General features: G+C 40.4%; 1 long non-coding RNA gene across 1 annotated transcript; it reads right to left on the bottom strand.

The window, feature by feature from the left end:
* Positions 1-1,242: 1,242 nt before the first annotated feature.
* On the bottom strand, positions 1,243-15,381 carry LOC132389990 (uncharacterized). The gene is made up of 3 exons (XR_009510745.1): positions 14,672-15,381; positions 12,989-13,255; positions 1,243-1,352 (listed from the first exon to the last, which is right to left on the bottom strand). It is a non-coding gene; the product is annotated as an uncharacterized LOC132389990 (long non-coding RNA).
* Between the last annotated feature and the right edge of the window lie 6,709 nt (positions 15,382-22,090).

The following is a 22,090-nucleotide window of genomic DNA, read 5'->3' as shown; positions in this document are numbered from 1 at the left end:
GGGTCGGATGCTGGGACATTGGTTATTTGTATATTTCTCAGTGTGAGTTTGTGAGGCCTCCGTCGGAGAGGGTCGACCATGGATGTTGCGTCCGAACTGTCCAGATATGCACCACAGAAGCCTCAGATAAATACTCCGGACATGGTTTGACCAGAGTGTTATAAATTACAATATAACCTTCTGGATTTTGAACTCAGCGCTTCACGAATAAAAGCCGGTATTCTATAAGCCTCCTTCACCACCTAATCGACCTGTTTCGCCACATCCAACGAGCTGTGAACTTGCATCCCAAGAACTGTCTCTCTGCAACACTGTTCGGCATCTCGCCGTTGGCAGTGAACAAAATTTCTACACCACATTACAGGCCTTTCGGCCCACAATGATGTGCTGACCATGTCACATACTCTAGAAACTGTCAAGAACTTCCCTACCGCATAGCCCTCTATTTTTCTAAGCTCCATGTACCTAACTAAGAGTCTCTTAAAAGGCCCTGTTCTATCCACCTCTGCCACCTTCGCAATGCATTCCATGCACCACCACTTTCTGTGTGAAACACTTACCTCTGACACCCCCTCTGTACCTACTTCCAAGCACCTTAAAACTGTGCCCCCACGTGTTAGCCATTTCATCCCTGGGAAATAGCCTCTGGCAATCCACACGATCAGTGCCTCTTATCATTTTATACACGTGTATCAGGTCATCCCTCACCCTCCGGCGCTCCAAGGAGTAAAGGCCAAGTTCACTCTGCCTGTTTTCATAAGGCATGCTCTTCAATCCAGGCAACACCCTTGTAAATCTCCTCTGCACTCGCTGTATAGTATCCACATCCTTCCCGTAGTGAGGTAACCAGCATTGGACACAGTACTCCAGGTGTGGTCTAACTAAGGCGTTGTTCCTCTGTAACATTACCTCACAGCTCTTGAAATCAATCCCACAGTTGATGAAGCCCAGTACGCCATACGGCTTCTAACAACACTCTCAACCGACGCAGCAGCTTCGAGTGTCCTGTGGACACAGACGCCACTATCTGGCTGATCTGGGTCATCGGACAGGGGTTATCGGACTTGAATTATGATTTGTTCAGTGTTGCCACCTCCCCTGAACCCCGACTCGCTGCCTGTCCCAACCCCGGGAGGGTGGGAGTTTATCTCAGTTACGAGTCCGGGACAGATTCATTTTACAACGCGGAGACTATGTCCCATCTCCACAACTTCACTCAGAATAAATTCACGAAAAAACGTTAAACTGTCTTCTGGATTTGCGATGAAAACAAGTGTCTAAGAATCTGTTCCGGTTCCGCTCCGGTTCTGTAAACAGGCTGGGTCTTGGGACCAATGTCAGGAGTAATGTCCCTGTAAATATAAATGTGCCGAGAGTGAAATAAACACGAGATGAGAATTATCGATCTATTAATGTTAACTCGCTCACCACGTCCATCAACAGAACAGAAACACGGCGGATTCGGTCCTGAGCTGCCCCGGGTCCTAAAGTCCACCCGCACTGAGTCAGTTTAACGGGGACAAGCCGGGGCGGTGCTGACTGGAAAAGGGAAGTCAAGTTGAATCTTGGAAAGACCGTAAGACATAAGAGCAGAATGTGGCCGTTCCGCCCATCGATTCTGCTCCGCCATTCTATCATTGCAGATCCCGGATCCCACTCAACCCCATACACCTGCCTTCTCGCCATGTCCTTTGATGGCCTGATCGATCAGGAAATGACCATCTTCCGCCATAAATATACCCACAGACAGCTTCCACCGCAGCCCGTGGCAGTGTATTCGACCGGTTCACTACTCTCTGGCTAAAAATATTCCTGCTTACCTCTGTTCAAAAACATCTCCCCTCAATGTTGAGGCTGTGCCGTCTACTCTGGATGCCCCATCATATGAAACACATGCACCCTGTCTCGTCCCTTCAACACTCGGTAGGTTTCGATGAGATCCTGCTTCCTTTCTGAGATATGGGACCAAAAACATTGACAAAACTCCAAGTACGGCCTAACCTGTGTATTATAAAGGATCAGGATTATATACTTAATTAAATATTCCATTCCTCTTCAAAAAAGCCAACAATGTATTTTCTTTCTTTAAGACTTAACCTGTGAAATACCTTTCTGGGTCTCTTGCACGAGTCCCCCCGCAGCTCTGATATTTGAATTTTCTCCCCATTTAAACACTAGTCTGCACTATTATTCCTTTGACCAAAATATATTATCATACATTTCCCAACACCGTATTCAATCTGCCACTTTTTTAACCAATCCTTCTGTTGTCTCAGTCCTGTTGCAATCACATTGTTTCCTCAGCACTACTTTCCCCTCCACCTATCATTGTATCATCCGCAAACTTTGCCACAAAGTCATCAATTCCATTATCTGAATCACTGACACACAATGTGAAGAGTAGCGGTCCCAATACTGACCCTGAGGAACACTAGTCACTGGCAGCCAGCCTGAAAAGGCCCATTTTATTCCCACCTGATGCCTCCCGCCTGTCAGCCATTCCTCTGTCCATGCCAGTATCTTTCCTGTAACAACATGGGATTTTATCTTTCTCGGCAACCTCACGTGTGGTACCTTATCAAAGGCCTTCTGAAAATCGAAGTAAATGATATCAACTGCCTCTCATTTGTCCATCCTCCTTTTCACTTCCTCACTGACCTCTAACAGGTTTGTCAGGCACGATTTCCTTTTACAGAAACCATGCTGACATTGACTTGTTTTATCATCAGTCTCCAAGTACCTCGGAAACTCATCCTCCTTAAATGATTACAATACTTTCCCAACCACGGAACTCAGGCTGACTGGCCTAGAAATTCCTTTCTTTTGCCTTCTTCCCTTCGTAAAGAGTGCAATTTTCTACTTTCCGATCCGACGGGACCATGCCAGAATCAAGTGATCCTTGAAAGACCGTGACCAATGCATCTGTATCTCTTCAATAGCTTTTCTCAGGACTCTGGGTTGTTGTCCATCTGTTCCAGGGGACTTGTCCACCTTCAGACCTTTGAGTTAGTCACGCGCTTTTTCCTTTGTAATAGCAAAGGCACTCGCTCCTTCTGTGTCTGCCACAGTGAAGAATGATGCAAAGTATTCACTAAGTTTCTCTGCCATTTTTTGTTTCCCATTACTACCTCACCAGCATCATTTTCCAGTGCTCCAATATCAGCTCTCATCTCCCTTTCGCTCCTTATGTAGCTAAAATATAATAGCCTGTTTTATATTATTGGCGAGTTTGCTCTCGTGTTTCTTAGTTGCCTTTTGTTGAACTTTAAAAGCATCCCGATGATCCAACATCCCACTCAATTTTGCTACTTACATGCCATTTCCTCAGCTTTTACACAGGCCTTTTGATTAATTTTTGGAAGTTCGACTGTAAAGTTTTATGAGATTTTTTTATTTAGATTTCTTGTGCAAGTTATACGCAAGTTTCTGAGATACAAGAAAGCACAAGGCAGTATTTATCAATTCTTATTATAATTAAGAATATTTTCTTTGAGATAGGTGCAGGGGTGGGTAAATTACTATTTACAGATGATGGAGGTTTATGAATTTGAGATAGAAATGTCAATTTAACTGTATATAGGATGCCATTAGCAATTAATCAGTTGGCAAATAGATGGGACTTAAGCTTTCAGCGGCAAAAAACACAAGTCAAATGTTTTATAAACAGGATTAATAGACCTGTGCTTGATTTGAAATCATCTGATCAAACTCTTGAAGACGTGTAAGTGGTGAGATTTCCAGACAGGTGGATGCACAATGAGCTGACAGGGAAGCACCGTATCAGTAAAATAATTGATAAATATAAAGGAGCAATAAATATTCTCGGTGTCTCTGTGGATATTCTTCAGGTGCAACATGAAAATCTCTGCTGACCATTTACATTTGTTTCATTAGATCTTGTCTTGATTCTGTGGCTGATGGATCAGCTTCATCTCCAACTTTCAAATGTTTGGCTGTGAGACAAGATTCTGTTATGGTGCAGTAAAGTCGTCTGCTGTTTCAGGTTTACTGATTGATTTTTCGGAGGTTGAATTTAATGTTAACGTACTGGTTTAATTTGAAGTAGCAAAGAAATGATCATCCTGTTAGAGGTGTGTCGGAGGACTGTTGGGAACATCACAAGAAGAGTGTTATAGTTTAGGGTGCTTGGGTTCTTATTACGCTGGGAATGTGGGTTCGTTGAATTATGCAATATGTCCCACTGTGGCATTCCCGGCAACCCCAACTTGTTTTTGTAAATGCCTTTATTGATTTTGGGATACACGGTTTAATAAAGTCTCGGGACTTGTTACGCCTTGAAATCTGTTAGTTCATTGGTACATTAAGGAAATTTATTGTGATATGTTAATACAGAAGGATCAAAATATAATTTAACTGGGGTTGTTAGTGTGGCTGTTATTGTGCCCACATTATAGGTAACGATAAAGAAACGACATTGACCGATTTCTGGAGAACAACATTCTCGATACACTTTCAGATGAAGCACGTGACCCCATCGTGAACTTGGTCACATCCTCATCATGGAAGACAATCCAATTGATGTCATCCAAGCGGTCCTGCAGCATGAAGTCCGATTGGTCGGACCAACAGTGGACGGATCATCTATGGCCGCTTCTTGTTTGAGTTTTTGCCTGTACATCGGCAGAAGCCGGATCAGAGAGTGATCTGATTGTTGAAGTGTGGTCGGAGGAGCACTTTGTAAGCGTTATGGAGAGGTTGAGTGTGCCAGCTCCCCGAGCGCTCACCTGGATGTGCTGACAACACTTCGGAGGGGCTTCAGTCAGCGATGCTGGATTAAAGTCAGGGCGACAATGAAGGCAGCCTCTGGGTGGGCAGTCTTCAGCGTGTTGAGGGTTTCGTACAGTTCCTTGAGAGCCAGGTCAGTATCAGCCTGGGGCAGAATGTACACTGCTGTGATGAAAACACCGTGAACTCCCTGGGCAGCCAGCAGGGTCTAAACAGCTGCTCCACATCTGGGCAACAAAGGATTGGAGCACATGCATATTCTGGGGGTTGCACCAAGCATTGTTGACCATGAAGCATACCCCACCTCCTTTACTCTTCCCAGTGAGTGGTTTCCAGCTGTCCACAGGGAACAGGGAGAACCCAAAGGGTTCGATGGCGTGGTCCGGTGTCTCCTCCGTCAACCAGGTCTCTGCAAAGCACAAAACATTACGTTCTTTTGTTTCCCGCTGGTGAGAGATTTCACTTATCAGTTCACACAGCTTGTTGTCCACGGACTGGGTTCTCATCATGCTGTGAATATGGGTTCGCTGGATTATGCAATATGTCCCACTGAAGCATTCTTGGTAACCCCACATTGTTTTTCTCAATCCCTTTAGTTGATTTTAGCATACACAATTTAATGAGGTCTCAGGATTCTGTTATGCTTGACAATCTTGATTCGTCTGTATATTGTGGAAAATTATAATGATGTGTTAAACATTGCTGCAGAAGAATCAAAAGATAACTTAACCGGGATGACAGTGTGGCTGTTTTTTGTTCATGAATTACAAGTAACGATAAAGAAACGATTTACCAACCATTTATCAGTATATACAGTAGAATTTGTTTCCATCATTTTAGGCTTACGGTGGGTTCATGTAAAGTTGTCATTTGTTCAGATGCCTGTTCGGTTTTGATGAGTCTTAAAACAGGTAGTTCTTGCAGTAGGACAGATTTACTGTTGGAAACTCATCAAACATTATTTCATAAGCAGAGTATTGGTTTATATTTCCACTTCTTATGGGTCCCTGCACACAGCGGATCAGTTACAAAAGCTGTTAAAATTTCAACTAGCACATCCAAAGCGAAGGGGTTGTTGGATTGATAATTAAATCAAGATTGATGAGATAAAGGGCATCAATGGAGACAACTTTACAGAATGTTGTATTTCCATGTGAACCCGCAAACCCGCTGTTATCCCCACAAGCACATTAGATTATCCCAGAGAAAGAATCATTTCAAACAGTTCACAGAATAGTTGCCTCCATCTTAAAACATTGAAAAAGCAAACTGCATTCATTTTTAAAGAATTTCTGTCTGTTTGCATCTCTATGTGTTCCTTTGCGTCCTTGTATGTGTCTGTCCGTCTCTTTGTGTGTCTGTGTGTGTTTGTGTCAGAGACCAGGTCACAGACAGCGCTCGGTCTTTGTCGTGACGGCGTAGCTGCTGAGAACACATGGCTATCCCGTCTACTCCACACTCCGTGCCCCCACCTATTCTGTAGCGCACAGAAAGGGAACAGACCGGCCTCTCCCGGAAACCACAAGCCTTCATCTCTGAGAGAACATTGCTGCTTTCCAAACTATGAAGAATTACACAACATCTATAATTCACTGTGCGTGTCAACCGTCATCAAAGTGCGGGATGTGGGGACGGGTGGGTGGCGGGGAAAAAGGCGACAGAAAAGGGGGAAGATTAGGGAGGAATGTGTGGAGGAAAGAGTTGGGCAGTGTGGATGAGAACGGATGAAGAGAGGAGGACAGGGGTAAGAAATTGAGGCTGTAGGTATTTAGTCTCTCTCTCTCTCTCTCTCTCCCTCTCTCTCTCTCTCTCTCTCTCTCTCTCTCTCTCCTCTCTCCTCTCTCCTCCACACTCCCTAACCCGGCCTATTCTGTAGCACATAAAAAGGGAACAAACTGGCCTCTCCTGGAAACCACAAGCCTTCATCTTCCGAGAAAACATTGTCACTGTCCAAACAACGAAGAATTGTACAACATCAGACAATTCACTGTGCGAGTCAACCGTCATCACAGTACGGGTGGGGGATGTAGGGACGGGAGGGTGGCCCAGAAAACGAGCTGCAGTAAAGGAGGAATTGTGGTGAGGGTGAGAGGCAGGGGAAGCATTGAGTAGAAAGGGAGAAAGAGACAATAAGGGAGAGAAGAAGGGGATTGAGTGAGTGGGTAGAGTAGGGAGGAATGTGCGGAGAACAAGGGTGTGTCAGTGGGGAAGTGAACGGATGAAGAGAGGAGAGAGAGTGTGTGAAAAAGAGGGAAATAGGTGAGGCGAGAGGAGGAAGAGAAAGGATGAGGGATTGGGAGACATGAGATGGAGAGAAAGTGACGGTGAGGGAACGGGGAAGCAGAGGTGGCAAGAGAGGGAAGGGGTGAAAATGGGGGCAGGAGAGTTTGAGGTAAAGAGGAGAAACGGGCAATTTTTTGGAAGCGGGGTGAATGGCAATGGGGGGAGGGAGGGAGGGAGGGAGAGAGAGGGGGGAGAGGGGGGGAGAGAGAGGGGGGGGAGAGAGAGAGGGGGAGAGGGGGAGAGGGGGAGAGAGGGAGAGAGGGAGAGAGGGAGAGAGGGAGAGAGGGAGAGAGGGAGAGAGAGAGAGAGAGAGAGAGAGAGAGAGAGAGAGAGAGAGAGAGAGAGAGAGAGAGAGAGACGCGCGCGCCACACCTTGACCATGGATATCTAGTATCAATTCACATCTGTCCCCAGCAGGAAATCCTGAAAGCTTCCCGACAACAGCCCCAACCAATTCCCCTTCATCGACACTTTATTTGGAGTCAGAGAGCACTATAACAAACAAACCCTTTTTCCCATTTAGTCCATAGAATTGTTATTCTGCGGAGTCCCATAACCGCAGCTGGACCATGGTCCTCAATACCCCTCCCGTCCCTGTACTGATCCAAACTTTTCTACAATGAAATCCATAACTTCCACTGGCAGCTCTTCCCCGACGCTCACCACCTTCAGAGTGAAGGAAATCCCACTCAGATTCCTTATAATTATTTTACATTTCACCCTTAAACTGCGACCTCCAGTTCCCATCTCACCCAACCTCAGATGAAAAATCCTGCCTGCATTTTCCAACACTAAAGGGAATAAAGTCCTTAACTTTTTCTAAAGCTCGAGTCCTCAAGTCCCAGCAAACGTAAATTTCTCTGCACTCTCTCTATTTTGTTGATAATTTTCCTTTAGGCAGGTAACAAAAACTACACACAATACTCCAGATTAGGCTTGACCAACGACTTATACAACTTCAACATAACATCCCATCTGCTGTACTCAATACTTTGATTTATGAAGTCCAATGTGCCAAAAGCACTCATTTTGATGCTGTCTACCTGTGACGCCACTTTCAAGTCATTATGAACCTGTGTTCACAGATCCCTCTGATCTACCAACTCCTCAGGACCCGTGTCTTCATGCACCCCAAATCAGTGCACACCCCGAATTCAAACCTTTGAATATGAAACAATGTTGGATGAGTTTCCAGCAGTAAATCTGACCTGCTGCAAGAATGACCTTTTTAAGACTCTTGAAAACCGAAAGGGAATCTGAAAGAATTACAACTTTGCAGCAAAAAAATTCCTCACCCACTGTAAGCGTGAAATGATGACAAGCGATTCTGTTGCACCTGATAAATAGCTGGTAGGTCATTTTTTATTGTTACCAATAATTCACGCAGAACGCAGCAACATCAACAATCCCAGTTAAATTATATTTTGATCCTCTGGAAAATGGTTCAACTTTCTCAATAATTTCCTTAATATACACTGAACCAACAAATTCTCAGGCAGAACAGAATTGTTAGACTTCATTAAATTGAGTATCTTATAATCAAATAAAGGCATTGACAGAAACAAGGTGGGGTTACCGAGAACACAACTGTGGGACGATTTGCATAACCCAACAAACACATATTTCCAATGTGATCAGAACCCAGGCAACGAAAACTAAAAACACTCTTCTTGTGAAGTTCCCAAAAGTCCTCCAGCACACCTTTAACAGCATACTCATGTTTCCCCCTTAAATTAATCCAATATGTTAAGATTAAATTCAAACTCCATAATTTCAATCAGTAAAGCCGAAACAGGGGACGACCTGACTGCACCACAACACAGTCTCAAAGCCTGTGCTTGTATCACACACAAACATAATAAAGTTGAAGCTGATCTATAAACCACAACTATAATCAAGAATAGATCCAAATAAACAAATGAGATTGGTCATCAAATATTTTCATGTCACACCCAAGAATACTCACAGGGATAACGAAGAGTATTTAATGTTTCTTTATATTTATCAATTATTTTTGTCCGGTGCTTCCATGTCAGCTTATTATCCATCCACATGCCTGGAAATCTCACCACTGACACCTTTTAAGGAGTTTGACCATATCATTTCCAATCAAGTGCAGGTCCATTAATCCTGTCTGAAAAACACATAACTTGTCCCACCCATACCTGACACAAAATGTTCAATTAAAACAACTCAAAGTTAGATAATAGCCCCTCCATCCTCATTTCCACAATTTCATAAAAATTCTTTCCTTCCATAAATACCATTTCCCTTTTGAATAGTAAAAATACTACTGTTACAACATCTATATTTAACTGGCTTTACTAATACCATCTTCCAAATATAAAAATGAATTTAATGTCATACTTGCCCACCCATACCTTTACAAGACGTGCAAATAGAAACAATCAGAAAAATTGTACAATAGCCCTCTCAATTGCATTTCCAAAAATTAATCAAAAGTCCGTCCTTCAATAAATATTATTTGCCTCTTCAATATCAAAAATATTGCTATTACAACATGTTTATTTAACTGTACTTTTCTAATATGATCTTCCAAACCCAAACTGATTCCAATGTTATTTAAGGCAGAGATTGCTAGGTATCTGAGTAGCCAGGGTATCAACGGTTATGGTGAGAAGGCGGGGGAGTGGGACTAAATGGGAGAATGGATCAGCTCATGATGAATTGGCAGAACAGAGTCGATGGGCTGAATGACCGACTTCTGCTCCTTTGTCTTATGGTCTTATTCTACCGTTCCAAATTCCCCTCTGATAAAACGTGAATTTACCTCTTTTATCGAAAATATAATTCAAACACTCGATTACCATACATTCCACAAGTTTACATAAATGAGACTTTAATGATATTGGCCTACAAGAAGGAGGATCAGACGGGGAGATCCAGGTTTTAGAATGGGAACTACTACAACCATTTTCCATGAGAAAAGTAGATGGCCAAACCTCCAAATGTGATTCAGAAAGTTAAAATCAAGATTTTCGACAAGTTCATGATGCATTTTATTCCCATTCACAACACTATACTCTGCCCCTTTCCTTATAAAACTGACAACACCACCCCTCTACCAACTGACCTGTCAAGCCAAACGACAATATAATCCTGCACAGCAATAAAACTTAAAATGTGCAGGTTTCCTGAACAGATATAACATCGGAAGAATCTGACAAATCAGAAATAAACTGCTGAAAGTGTTGGCCATGTAAAATCAGGCTTCTTGCATTTCACTTCAATATTTCAATCCCATTACATATCTTCACAAGTAGACTGGGATGCAGAAACCCCCACAACTCAGAGCATCATTTACAGCTTCCCACATAACACCAGTTACACCAAGATACCTTTCTGCAGCTTTCACAATAATTTTAATTTCCTCAGTAGGATGAGATGTCTGATCAGTACAATTCACCACATTGGTTATAAACATCACAAACTTCATTTTATCCAGCAGTGAAGTATCTTTGGTGAGAGAACTGTGATGCCGGCATATACCCACTGACGTCACAGTCTGTTCTCTGAGTGGGATCACTTTATCCAGTTTACCTGCTCTGCTTGCTGTACTTGTCCTTGAACAGGCCCTTCTGCTCACTGTGTTGTTCTGAACCAATTGTCACTTCATGCCTTACAAAACCAATCCCTTCTGACTACACAAGGAACACATCCCTCCATTCTCCTCACATCCACGTGGTACCTAATAGCCTCGTTTGCACCTGCCTCCACCACCACCCGAAATTCACTCCAGACACCCACCACTATGAGAATGAAAAGCAAAACTCGAAACGCAAATCTCCTTTAAACATTCGGAGTCAGGTTTTTAACATCATTGCCTTTTCAATTTGTTTTTCAACAGCAGCTATGCAGAGAAAAGAGACAAAATGCACTAAATTACAAAATACTTCAATAGTGAAAAAAGGTCCAATGAGGATGTGTTCCCCCTTTCTCCTGAAGTTCATGCCCTCTGGCATTGGACATTTCCTCCTTAGAGAAAAAATCCCGTCTCTCCACTCTGTCTGTGTCTCTCACATTCCTGTAAACGTCTGTCAGACCTCCCTCAGCCTCTGCCACTCCGGAGAAAATTCCCCGAGATTGTCCGGTCTCACTTTATCCAGGCAGCATCCTGTAAAGCCTCTTTGGCTCACCATTCAAAACCTCCACATTATTCTTGCATTCGAATGCAATTCTCCAGATGTGGTTAAACAAGAGATTTATACAGCTGCAACATAACTGCCTGACAATGGAACCACTGTCTGGGAGTTATGAACTTGCATTCCAAGATCCCCCTGTAGACACAGTCCAATCTCGCCCCATGAATATAACAGCAACGAGATAATGCTGAGGCTTTATAAGACATGAGTCAGGCCACACTTGGAGAAGTGTCAACAGTGTTGGGCCCCACATCTCAGACAGGATGTGTTGTCATTGGAGAGAGTCCAGAGGAGGTTCAGAAGGATTATTTTGGGAATGAAGGGGTTAAAATGTGAGGAGGACTTGGCAGCTTTGACCCTGTGCTCACTGGAACTCAGAAAAATGCGGGGCATCTCATTGAAACCTACCGAATGTTGAAAGGACTGGATAAGGTGGATGTGGAGAAGGTATTTCCTGTGGTGGGGCACAGCCACAAAGTTGAGGGGCCACCTTTTCAAACAGAGGTAAGCAGCTTATTTTTTTTATTAGCCAAGGTGTATTGGATCTGTGGAATTCTCTGCCACAGACTGCGGTGGAGGCCGAGTGTGTGGGTATATTCAAGGTGGAAGTTGATCGTTTCCTGATCGGTCAGGGCATCAAAGGATATGGCGGGAGGTCAGATATCCGGAATTGAGTGCGATCTGGGATCAGCCATGATGGAAAGGTGGCTGACTCAATGGGCTGAATGGCCTAATTCTGTTCCTATGCCTTATGGACTTATGAACAGAAGCCCCCTCAATCATGATGAATCTCCTCTGCACTCTTCCAGCACAAAACATCCTTTGTACAGAATGCTAAGCGGAACTGAATGCAACGTTTCAAGAACGTTATCATGTCAGGCAGCATCTGTTGAGGGGATTAGAGTCGATGGTTGGGACAGAACCCGTCACTTACGGCACTAACACAGGCCTTTCGGCCCAACCTTTTCATGCTGTCCTCCTGTCCATTTAAACTAATCCCTCTGCCTGTCTTTGACACAGAACACAGAAATCTACAGCACATTACAGGCTCTTCAGCCCACAATGTTGTACCGACCATGTAACCTACTCTAGAGACTGCCTCGGATTTCCCGATCATATAGCCCTCTGTGTTTCTAACCTCCATGACGCTATCTAAGAGTCTCTTAAAATATCCTGTTGTATCCACCTCCACCATCGCTGCCGGCAGTGCATTCCACGCACCCAGCACACTCTGTGTGAGAAACTTACCCCTGACATTCCCTCAGTACCGACTTCTAAGCAGCTAAAACTACGTCCCCACGTGTTAGGCACTTCAAGCCTTGGAAAATGCCTCTGGCTATCCACATGGTCAAAGCCTCTCACCATCTTATACACCTCTATCAGGTCACCTCTCATCCTCCGTCGCTCCAAGAAGGAAAGGCCAAGTTCACTCAATCTATTCTCATAAGGCATGCTCTCCAATCCAAGAGCAACATCCTTGTAAATCTACTCTACACTCTCTGTAGTATCCACATCCTTCCTGTAGTGAGGACACCAGAACTGAACACAGGACTCCCAAGTGGGGTCCAACTAAGCCCACAGCCCTGCCGCGTTGGGGTACAATTACTTTTGTACAGGTTAGGAGAAATATAGCTTCAACATCACCTCACAGCTCTTGAACTCAATCCCACGGTTGATGAAGCCCATCACACCAGACACCTTCCTAATAACACTGCCAACCTCCACAGCAGCTTTGAGTGTCGAATGGACATGGACCCCAAGATCTCTCTGACCGTCCACAATGCCAATAGTCTTACCATTAATATTATATTCTGTGTTCAAATTTGACCTGCAGAAATGAACCTCTTCATCTGTGTTGAACTCCATCTGCGCTTCCCAGTTCTGCATCCGAGGCAAGGAAATAGATTGCTGAGCCTCTGGCGAAGATCATTATGTCCCCATTGTCCACGGGAATTGTACCGGAGTATTGGAGGGAGGCGAATGTTGTCCCCTTGTTCAAAAAGGGTAGTAGGGATAGTCCAGATAATTATAGACCATTGAGCCTTACATCTGTGGTGGGAAAGCTGTTGGAAAAGATTCAGAAAGATAGGATTTATTGGCATTTAAAGAATCATGGTCTGATCAGTGACAGTCAGCACGGCTTTCTGAAGGACAGATCATGTCTAAAAAGCCTGATGGAGTTCTTTTAAGAGGTGACCAGACATATAGATGAGGGTAGTGCAGTGGATGTGATCTACATGGATTTTAGTAATGCATTTGATTAAGTTACACGCGGTGGGCTTATTCATAAAGTCAGAAGGCTTGGGAACCAGGGATGTTTGACCAGGTGGATTCAGAATTGGCTTGCCTGCAGAAAGCAGAGAGTTCTGGTGGAGGGAGTACATTTGGATTGGAGGGTTGTGACTAGTGGTATCCCACAAGAGTCAGTTCTGGGACCCCTACTTTTTGTGATTTTTATTAACGACCTGGACGTGGGGGTAGGAGAATGGGTTGGCAAGTTTGCATAAGACACAAAGATTGGTGGTGTTGTGGATAATGAAGAGGATTGTCTAAGATTGCAGAGAGACATTGAAAGGATGCAGGAGTGGGCTGAGAATTGGCAGATGGAGTTCAACCCAAAGAAGTGTGAGGTGGTACACTTTGGAAGGACAAACTCCAAGGCAGAGTACAAAGTAAATGGCAGGATACTTCGCAGTGCAGCGGAGCAGAGGGATCTGGGGCTACATGTACACAGATCCCTGAAAGTTGCCTCACAGGTAGACAAAGTAGTTACGAAAGCTTATGCGGTGTCAGCTTTCATAACTTGAGGGACAGAGTTTAAGAGTCGCGATGTAATGATGTAGCTCTATAAAACTCTGGTTGGGCCACAGGGAGTACTCTGTCCAGTTCCGGTCATCTCACTATAAGAAGAATGTGGAAGCACTGGAAAGGGTACAGAGCAGATTTACCAGAATGCTGCTTGGTTTAGAGAGTATGGATTATGATCAGAGATCAAGGGAGCTAAGGCTTTACTCTCTGGAGAGAAGGAGGATGAGAGGAGAAATGATAGAGGTATAGTTGATATTAAGGGGAATAGATAGAGTGGACAGGCAGCGCCTCTTCCCCAGGGCACCACTGCTCAATACAAGAGGACATGGCTTTAAGGTAAGGGGAGGGAAGTTCAAGGGGGATATTAGAGGAAGATTTTATACTCAGAGAGTGGTTGGTGCGTGGAATGCACTGCCCGAGTAAGTGGTGGAGGCAGATACACTAGTGAAGACTACTAGACAGATGTATGGAGGAATTTAAGCTAAGGGAGGCAGAGTTTAAGGGTCAGCACAACATTGTGGGCCGAAGGGCCTGTACTGTGCTGTATAGTTCTGTGTTCTATCTATTTCTCGCTGGAATCTCTCTTTTAGTTTAATTGTTTATTGAAGGCACGACACAGTCCAGAAAACTTAATGCATTACATTTTCCTCCATTTTGCTTTGATACCTTACCCCGAAACAACACCACAACGTCATCAGTGGGGCCTTCCGGGAGTTGTAGTCATTGGTCCTCGCTCGCTCCCTGTCAAAGCATGTTTCGTCAGCCACCACAGACGTCACCGAAACAGACCCACCGAGGCGCGAAGGGGAATCACACCCGTCCTTGTGGGCGCCGAGGCCGGCGACACCGACAGAAGCGACTCGCTGATCTCCGCCATGGCGATGGAGCGGAAGAGGAGGGGCTGGTCATGGGCCGATTTCCTCCAGCCTATCGTAGCTCAGACGTAACACTGACCCCTGCTGTCATTGGCTGCAGTGCCTGTCGCTCAAATGGGAACTCGGAAGGTGATTAGTTTATGTGAACGTCAGTCAGCCTTCCAGTCTTTATGAGTTTGGATTTGGATTTATAACGGGACAGGAAGCAAATTGGGAGAAATGTGAGTTTTTATGTGATGGTGCATCAGTCTCCGAGTTACATTATTAACAATAAAAGGGCAAAGGCCGTGGTGAGGAAGTAGGTGATTTATTGGAGGTTATATGAAGGGATATCAAACTTGGAATTGTTTGGGATATGATTTAGAAAATGGGATTTGTGGGGATCATAATATTCCAGTGTTGATTATTGAGGGCAAAATGATTGTTACTGAAACAGGGAAGGTTGTGTTACTGGCTGGGTCATTTGATGAGATTAATTTAAGTGAAGAAGTTAAACAATATAGGGATATGTTTTTCAGTGAATACCCTGATGTGCTGGAAGTCAGCTACAGCAATGATAGTATCACTGATGGAGAGATTTCTTTGTATGAATTTAAGAAGTCTATTAATAATGCAGGTCAGGTGTCTCCAGGAAAGAGTGATATTTGAAATTGTAATTGTATATAATTCGCATTTGTAAAATATTAAATATTTGAATTGTGCATCTACTTTCCTCATGGAAAATGGAAATAGTAGTGCCTGAAAACCTGGCAGATCCCCACTTGATCCTTCTAGTTAAGGGCCTATATCGTGAAAGTCTCATTTATGTAAACTTATGGAATGTATAGTAATCAAGCGCTTGAGTTATATTTTGGAAAGAGTGGTGATAAAGTGTTTTATTAGAGTGGATTTTGGAAGTGTGAAATGACATTAGATTCAGTTTTAGGTTTGGAAGATGATATTCGGAAAGCACAATTAAATAAAGATGTTGTAATAGCAATATTTCTTGAGACTGAAAAGGGAAATGATATGGAAGAAAGGACTTTTGATTAAATTAGGAGTAAGGGGGACATTGTATAATTTTTCTGAGTTTTTTTTTCGTATGGACTGTCCAAGTAAAGGTCGGCATGTCTGTGTCTATGAGATAGAGAATGAGATCCCACAAGGCAGTATTTGTAGCCCTTCATTATTTAATATTATGATTAATGATATTTTCTCTGAGATGGGAAAACCACAATATACAGATGACTTAGCTTTATGGATTTGAGGTATTAACTGCAATTTACAATTAATGGATCAAACAGTGGGCAGATTGATGAGGATTGTAAGCTTTCAGTCGTTAAAACACATTACGTGGTTTACAAACAGCATTAATAGACTTGCAGTTGATTTTAATTTATAGGATTAATGTCTTGAGGAAGTGTCAGTGGTAAGATTTCTCATTATGTGGATGGATAATAAGCTGACGGGGAAGCAACTATCAGTAAAATAATTGATAAATGTAAAGGAGCTTTAAATCTCCTCAGACATCTATGTGGGTATTCTTGGGTGCAACATGAAAATCTTTGACCAATTATATTTGTTTAATTTGATCTGTTCTTGATTATGTCTGTGTGGCTTGTGGATCACCTTCATCTTCAAATTAAAAGTGTTTGTATGTGATACAATTACAGACTTTTAGATTGTGTTCTGGTGCGGTAATGTTGTCTCCTGTTTTGGCTTTACTGATTGCAATGGGACAATTGCCCTCAAAGATTCAAGTTGATGTCAACATACTGGATTAATTTGCGGGTCAAGGAAATGATCATCCTGTCAAAGGTGCGCTGGAGGACGGTTGGGGACATCACTAGAAGAGTGTTTTTTGTTTTGGGTGGCTGGGTTCTTACCACGCTGCGAATATGGGTGTGTTTGATGATACAGTATGTCCCACTGTAGCGTTCTCTGTAACCCCACATTGTTTTTTCCAATGACTTCAGGTGATTTTAGTTTTTACACGATCGGATTCAGTTCTGCCTGAGAGTCTGTTGGTCATCAGTATATTAATGAAAGTTATTATCATACAGTAACCATTTTTACAGATGAATCAAAAGATAATTTAATTGGGGATGTTGGTGTGGCTGTTTTTGTGTGCCTGAATTGCAGGTAATGATAAAGAAATGACTTATAGCCATTTATCAGCACAGAAGGCAGAATTCTTTGCCAACAGTTTAGGCTTACAGTGGATGGAAGAAATTGGTCCTTATAATTTGCTCAGAATACATTTCGGTTTTGATGAGTCTTAAACAGGTCATTCTGGCAGTAGGTCAGATTGACTGTTGGAAACTTGTCAAACGGTATTTCATATATAAAGTTTGATTTATATGTCTGCACATTATGGGGCCCTGCACATCACGCTGTTGAGGTAAATGATGATTTTGATTGTTTAGCTCCAAAAGCTGTTAAATGTTAAGCTGTGGATATAGACCCACTTAGCAAATTAGAAGCTAAAAGGTTGGTAGTGTTAAGAATTAGGGGCTTATGGCAAGACGTAGGATAATGGACGTAAAGACAGACACCTTTCCAGAATACATAAACCTGTTGGGTTTATAGAAGAAGGGCTTAAAACAAGTGAAGGAATGATATTCACATGACAGAAATATCCACACTATGCTTAATTACGCCTTGTAACTAATTGGAAAACTTCATTCTGTGTCGTGTACATTTTGTCATTATGAAACCGTCGAAACACATACTACTTCAATGTGAAGCGTACAAGGCTGAAGAAAAATCAAATGCAGTCTTAAGTACAATCTTTGCGAGGGTAGATAGTTTTCAAATAAAAGCTATTAAATTATGGGACTGACTATAAATCAATTCACAGTTTGAGCTGGAAAAGGCACGTAATAATTGTGTTAAACGTAAGGAAATGACATAAAGGGTAGCAAAGGTGAGTGGGCTGTTGGATTACTGGGATGCTCTTTTTATTTATTTATTAAATTTTTAGAAAATTACAAAGAATAAATGTAATGAAAAATTAGTAAGAAAAAGAAAAATAATATTAATCCTCCTCCCCCTCCCCACCTTAACCCTTATCTAAAGAAAGAAATAAGGAAGAAAAAGATTGCCTCGATATTGGAGGATACCCACATGCTCCATGGAGTTCAAAATAATATTTATATGTATTCTTACTTTCCCCAATTACATTATAATTTTATCTTCAAAGGACCTCTATATTTAATCCCATCTTTTGTAGGTATGGGAGCCAAATTTTGAAAAATATATGATATTCATTTCTCAGATTATATGTAATTTTTTCAAGTGGAATACAACAATATATTTCATTATTCCAATGATCCATAGTTAAATATAACTCAGATTTCCAAGTAATTGCGATAACTTTTTTAGCTACTTCCAATGCAATATTTTTAAATTTTTTCTGATACTTATTCAATTTAATTTTCAGTATTGTCCTTTCAATATCTCCTAATAAAAATAATATTGGACTATTTGGGAGTTGAACTCCAGTACTTTGTTCCAATAAAAGTCAGATATATCGAAAATGGTTGAATTTTAAAACAAGACCAAGTAGAATGTAAAAAAGTACCAATTTCTTGATTACATCGAAAGCATTGGTCAGACATATTTGAATTTAATCTCTTTATTTTCTGTGGTGTTATATATAATTGATGTAAAAATTATATTGTATTAATCTAATTTGAACATTTATTGTATTTATCATACTATCAGAACATAATCTTGACCAACTTTTTCCAACAATTTTAAAATTCAAATCAGTTTCCCATTTTTGTCTTGATTTATGAATTCCAGATTCAGTCTGTTTTTGAATCAAATTGTACATACAAGATGTATTTTTTTAAATTTTTCCTTTTTGAATTAATATTTCTATTTCACTAAGTTTTGGCATCAACATTGTTTGACCCAGCTTTTTTCATAAATTGTCCTTTAATTGAAAATAAGAGAAAAGAGTGTTGTTTGATATTTTATATTTATTTTTTCATTGATCAAACGACATCAATATACCTCCTTCAAAACTATTACGTATATATTTAATCCCCTTTTGGAACCAATTATGTAAAAGTTTATTATCCATTGTAAAAGGAATAAGCCTATTTTGAATTAAAGTTTGCTAATAAAGATTTCTTTATCTTATCGTCCATATTTACCTTATTCCATAAATCAATCAAGAGTCTTAATATAGGAGATTCTTTTTTTTCCCGTATCAATTTGGATTCCCATTTGTATGTAAAATCTTCTGGTATGTTTTCTCCTATCTTATCTAATTTTATTCTAATCCATGCCGGGTTTTTTTTTCATCAAAAAAAGATGCAATAAATCTAAGTTGATTTCCTTTATCATAATTCTTAAAATTTGGAAGTTGTAACCCTCCTAAATCAAATTTACATCTCAATTTTTCCAATGATATTCTTGACATCTTTCCTTTCCAAAGAAATTTCCTTACATATTTATTTAGTTCTTGAAAAAACTTCTGCGGTAATTGTATTGGTAAAGTTTGGAATAAATATTGCAATCTATGGAATATATTCATTTTTACAGCATTAACTCTACCTATTAATGTTATTGGTAACATCATCCATTTATCAAGATCCTCTTTTATTTTTTTTAATAATGGCAAATAATTTTGTTTATATAAATTTTTACATCATTGTCAACTCTGATACCTAAATATTTTATCCCATTTATTGACCATCGAAATTGAGTTACTAATCGACATTGATTATAATTTAGTTTGGTAAGGGGTAAAATTTCACTTTTATCCCAATTTAATTTATACCCTGATACTTTCCCGTATTCTTCCAATTTAAAAGATAATCTTTGCAAAGATTGTAATGTGTTTGTTAAATAAATCAAAACATCATCAGCAAATAAATTAATCTTATATTCTTCTTGATTAACTCTAAAACCACCAAAATCTGAATCTGTTCTAATTAATTCAGCTAATGGTTCTTTTGCCAATACGAATAAAGCAGGTGATAACGGGCAGCCTTGTCCAGTTGACCTCGTTAAGCAAAATGGTGTTGAAATCTGAGCATTTGTAACTACTTTAGCTTGAGGATTAGTATTTAAGGTTTTAATCCATTGTATAAAAGATCTTCCTAGCTCATATTTTTCCAATACCTTAAACAAAAAATCCCATTCCAATCTATCAAATGCTTTTTCTGCATCCAAAGCAAATGCCACACTCATTTCCTCTTTTTTGTGCCAGATGAATTATACTAAGTAACCAGGTTAGATTATCCATTGATTGTCTGTTTTTAATAAAATCTGTTTGATCCATATGTATTAATTTTGGTAAATATTTAGATATTCTATTAGATAAAATTATTGCTATTATCTTATAATCTGTATTCAACAAAGAAATAGGCCTATATGATGTTGGTTTTAGAGGATCTCTTTTTTTGGCAATACCGTTATGATCGCTGTTAAAAAAGATTGTGGGAGTTTATGCATTCTTTCCACTTGGTATATTAATTCCATAAAGGGAGGAATTAATATATCTTTAAATTTTTTTATAAAATTCAGGAGGAAAACCATTTTCTTCTGGGGATTTATTACTCTGAAGTGATCCTAAAGCTTCTTCAACCTCTTTTAATGTAAAGGGCATATCTAATCCTTTCTGTTCTTCCAAATTAAATTTTGGAAGGGTTATTTGTGATAAAAAATTTATCTATCTCAGTAATCTTATTTTGTGATTCTGATTGATATAGTTCAGTATAAAAAAAAATAAAGTTTCATTAATTTCTAAAGGTTTATCAGCAACCTTATTTACACTTGTTCTAATTGCATTTATTGTTTTAAAAGCCTGTTCTGTTTTCAACTGCCAAGCAAGAATTTTATGTGATCTTTCAACTAATTCATAATATTTCTGTTTAGTTCTCATAATTACTTTTTCTGTACGATATGTCTGGAGTGTATTATATTGTAGTTTTTTATTAACAAGTTGTCTTTATTTTTCTTCTGTCATATATCATTGAGATTCTTTTTCTAACTTTATGATATCTTTTCCCAATTTTCCTTCTTAATTTTAGATGTATAACTTACAATCTGACCCCTTAAAATATGCTTTCATCGCTTCCTATAATACAATTTTATCCTCAATTGAATGTAAATTTGTATCCAAAAAAAATTGAATCTGTTTTTTCATAAAATCACAAAAATCTTGACGTTTTAATAAAATTGTATTAAATCTCCATCTAAGTTTTATGTCTATTTGAATAAAATGAATAATCTCTTTCTCTTGGATTAATTTTTCTCCATATATCAATCAGGTTTAAATCTTCCATTAATGATAAAGTTAGTTTTATTACTTTTAATTTTGTAACAACTTTAGTTGACCTATCCAAAACTGGATCTAAACAAAAATTAAAATCTCTGCTTATTAATATTTTATAATTTGCGTCAGCCAAGTTCAAAAAATCTTCTTGTATGAATTTTGCATCATTTTCATTTGGTGCATAAATGTTCATAAAAGTCCATAATTCTGAAAAAATTTGACAATGTATAATCACATATCTCTCCACAGAATCAATTATTACATTTTGTATTTTAATTGGTAAAGATTTATTAACCGAAATTGCAACTCCTCTCGATTTTGAATTAAATGAAGTTGCTATAACATTTCCAACCCAATCTCTATTTAATTTCTTATGCCTGTGAACTTACTGAACACATCCTTGCCAGAAAAAAAAACTTATCCCAATCCACTCTTCCTGGATCCTTTTTCATTTCCACAAAATTGGCCGTTCTCCAATTTTACCAGAACATTGAGCTGCCAGTTCTGCCCCTCACTAATAGCAGTAATGACGTTATCCCACGTGTCAACCCAAGCCCTGAACTCATCTGTTTTACCGACAATACTCCGTGCATTGAAATAGATGTACCTGAGAATATGTATATCATCCGCTTTTTTTTCATTTCCGTTTATACATGCAGTCCTCTCATGTTCCCTATCCTCCTGCACCTCACTATCTGCTCTAACACTCTGGTTCCCCTCCCTCTGCAAATCTAGATTAAATTCCCCGGAGCAGCACTGGCAAATCTACCCGCAAGAATTTTATTCCCCCCCCCCCGCCCAGTTTAGGGGCAAACCGTCCCGTCTGAACAGGCCCCACCTTCCCGGGAACAAAGCCCAATTGTCCAGAAACATGAAACCCTCCCTCCTGCACCATCCCCTGAGCCACGTATTTAGCTGCACTCTCCGCACATTTATATTTACAG

This window comes from Hypanus sabinus, unplaced genomic scaffold, assembly GCF_030144855.1.
Source record: "Hypanus sabinus isolate sHypSab1 unplaced genomic scaffold, sHypSab1.hap1 scaffold_730, whole genome shotgun sequence".
NCBI lineage: Eukaryota > Metazoa > Chordata > Chondrichthyes > Myliobatiformes > Dasyatidae > Hypanus > Hypanus sabinus.
The sequence above is the reverse complement of the archived record's forward strand: the minus strand, read 5'-3'. Positions and strand labels throughout refer to the sequence as shown.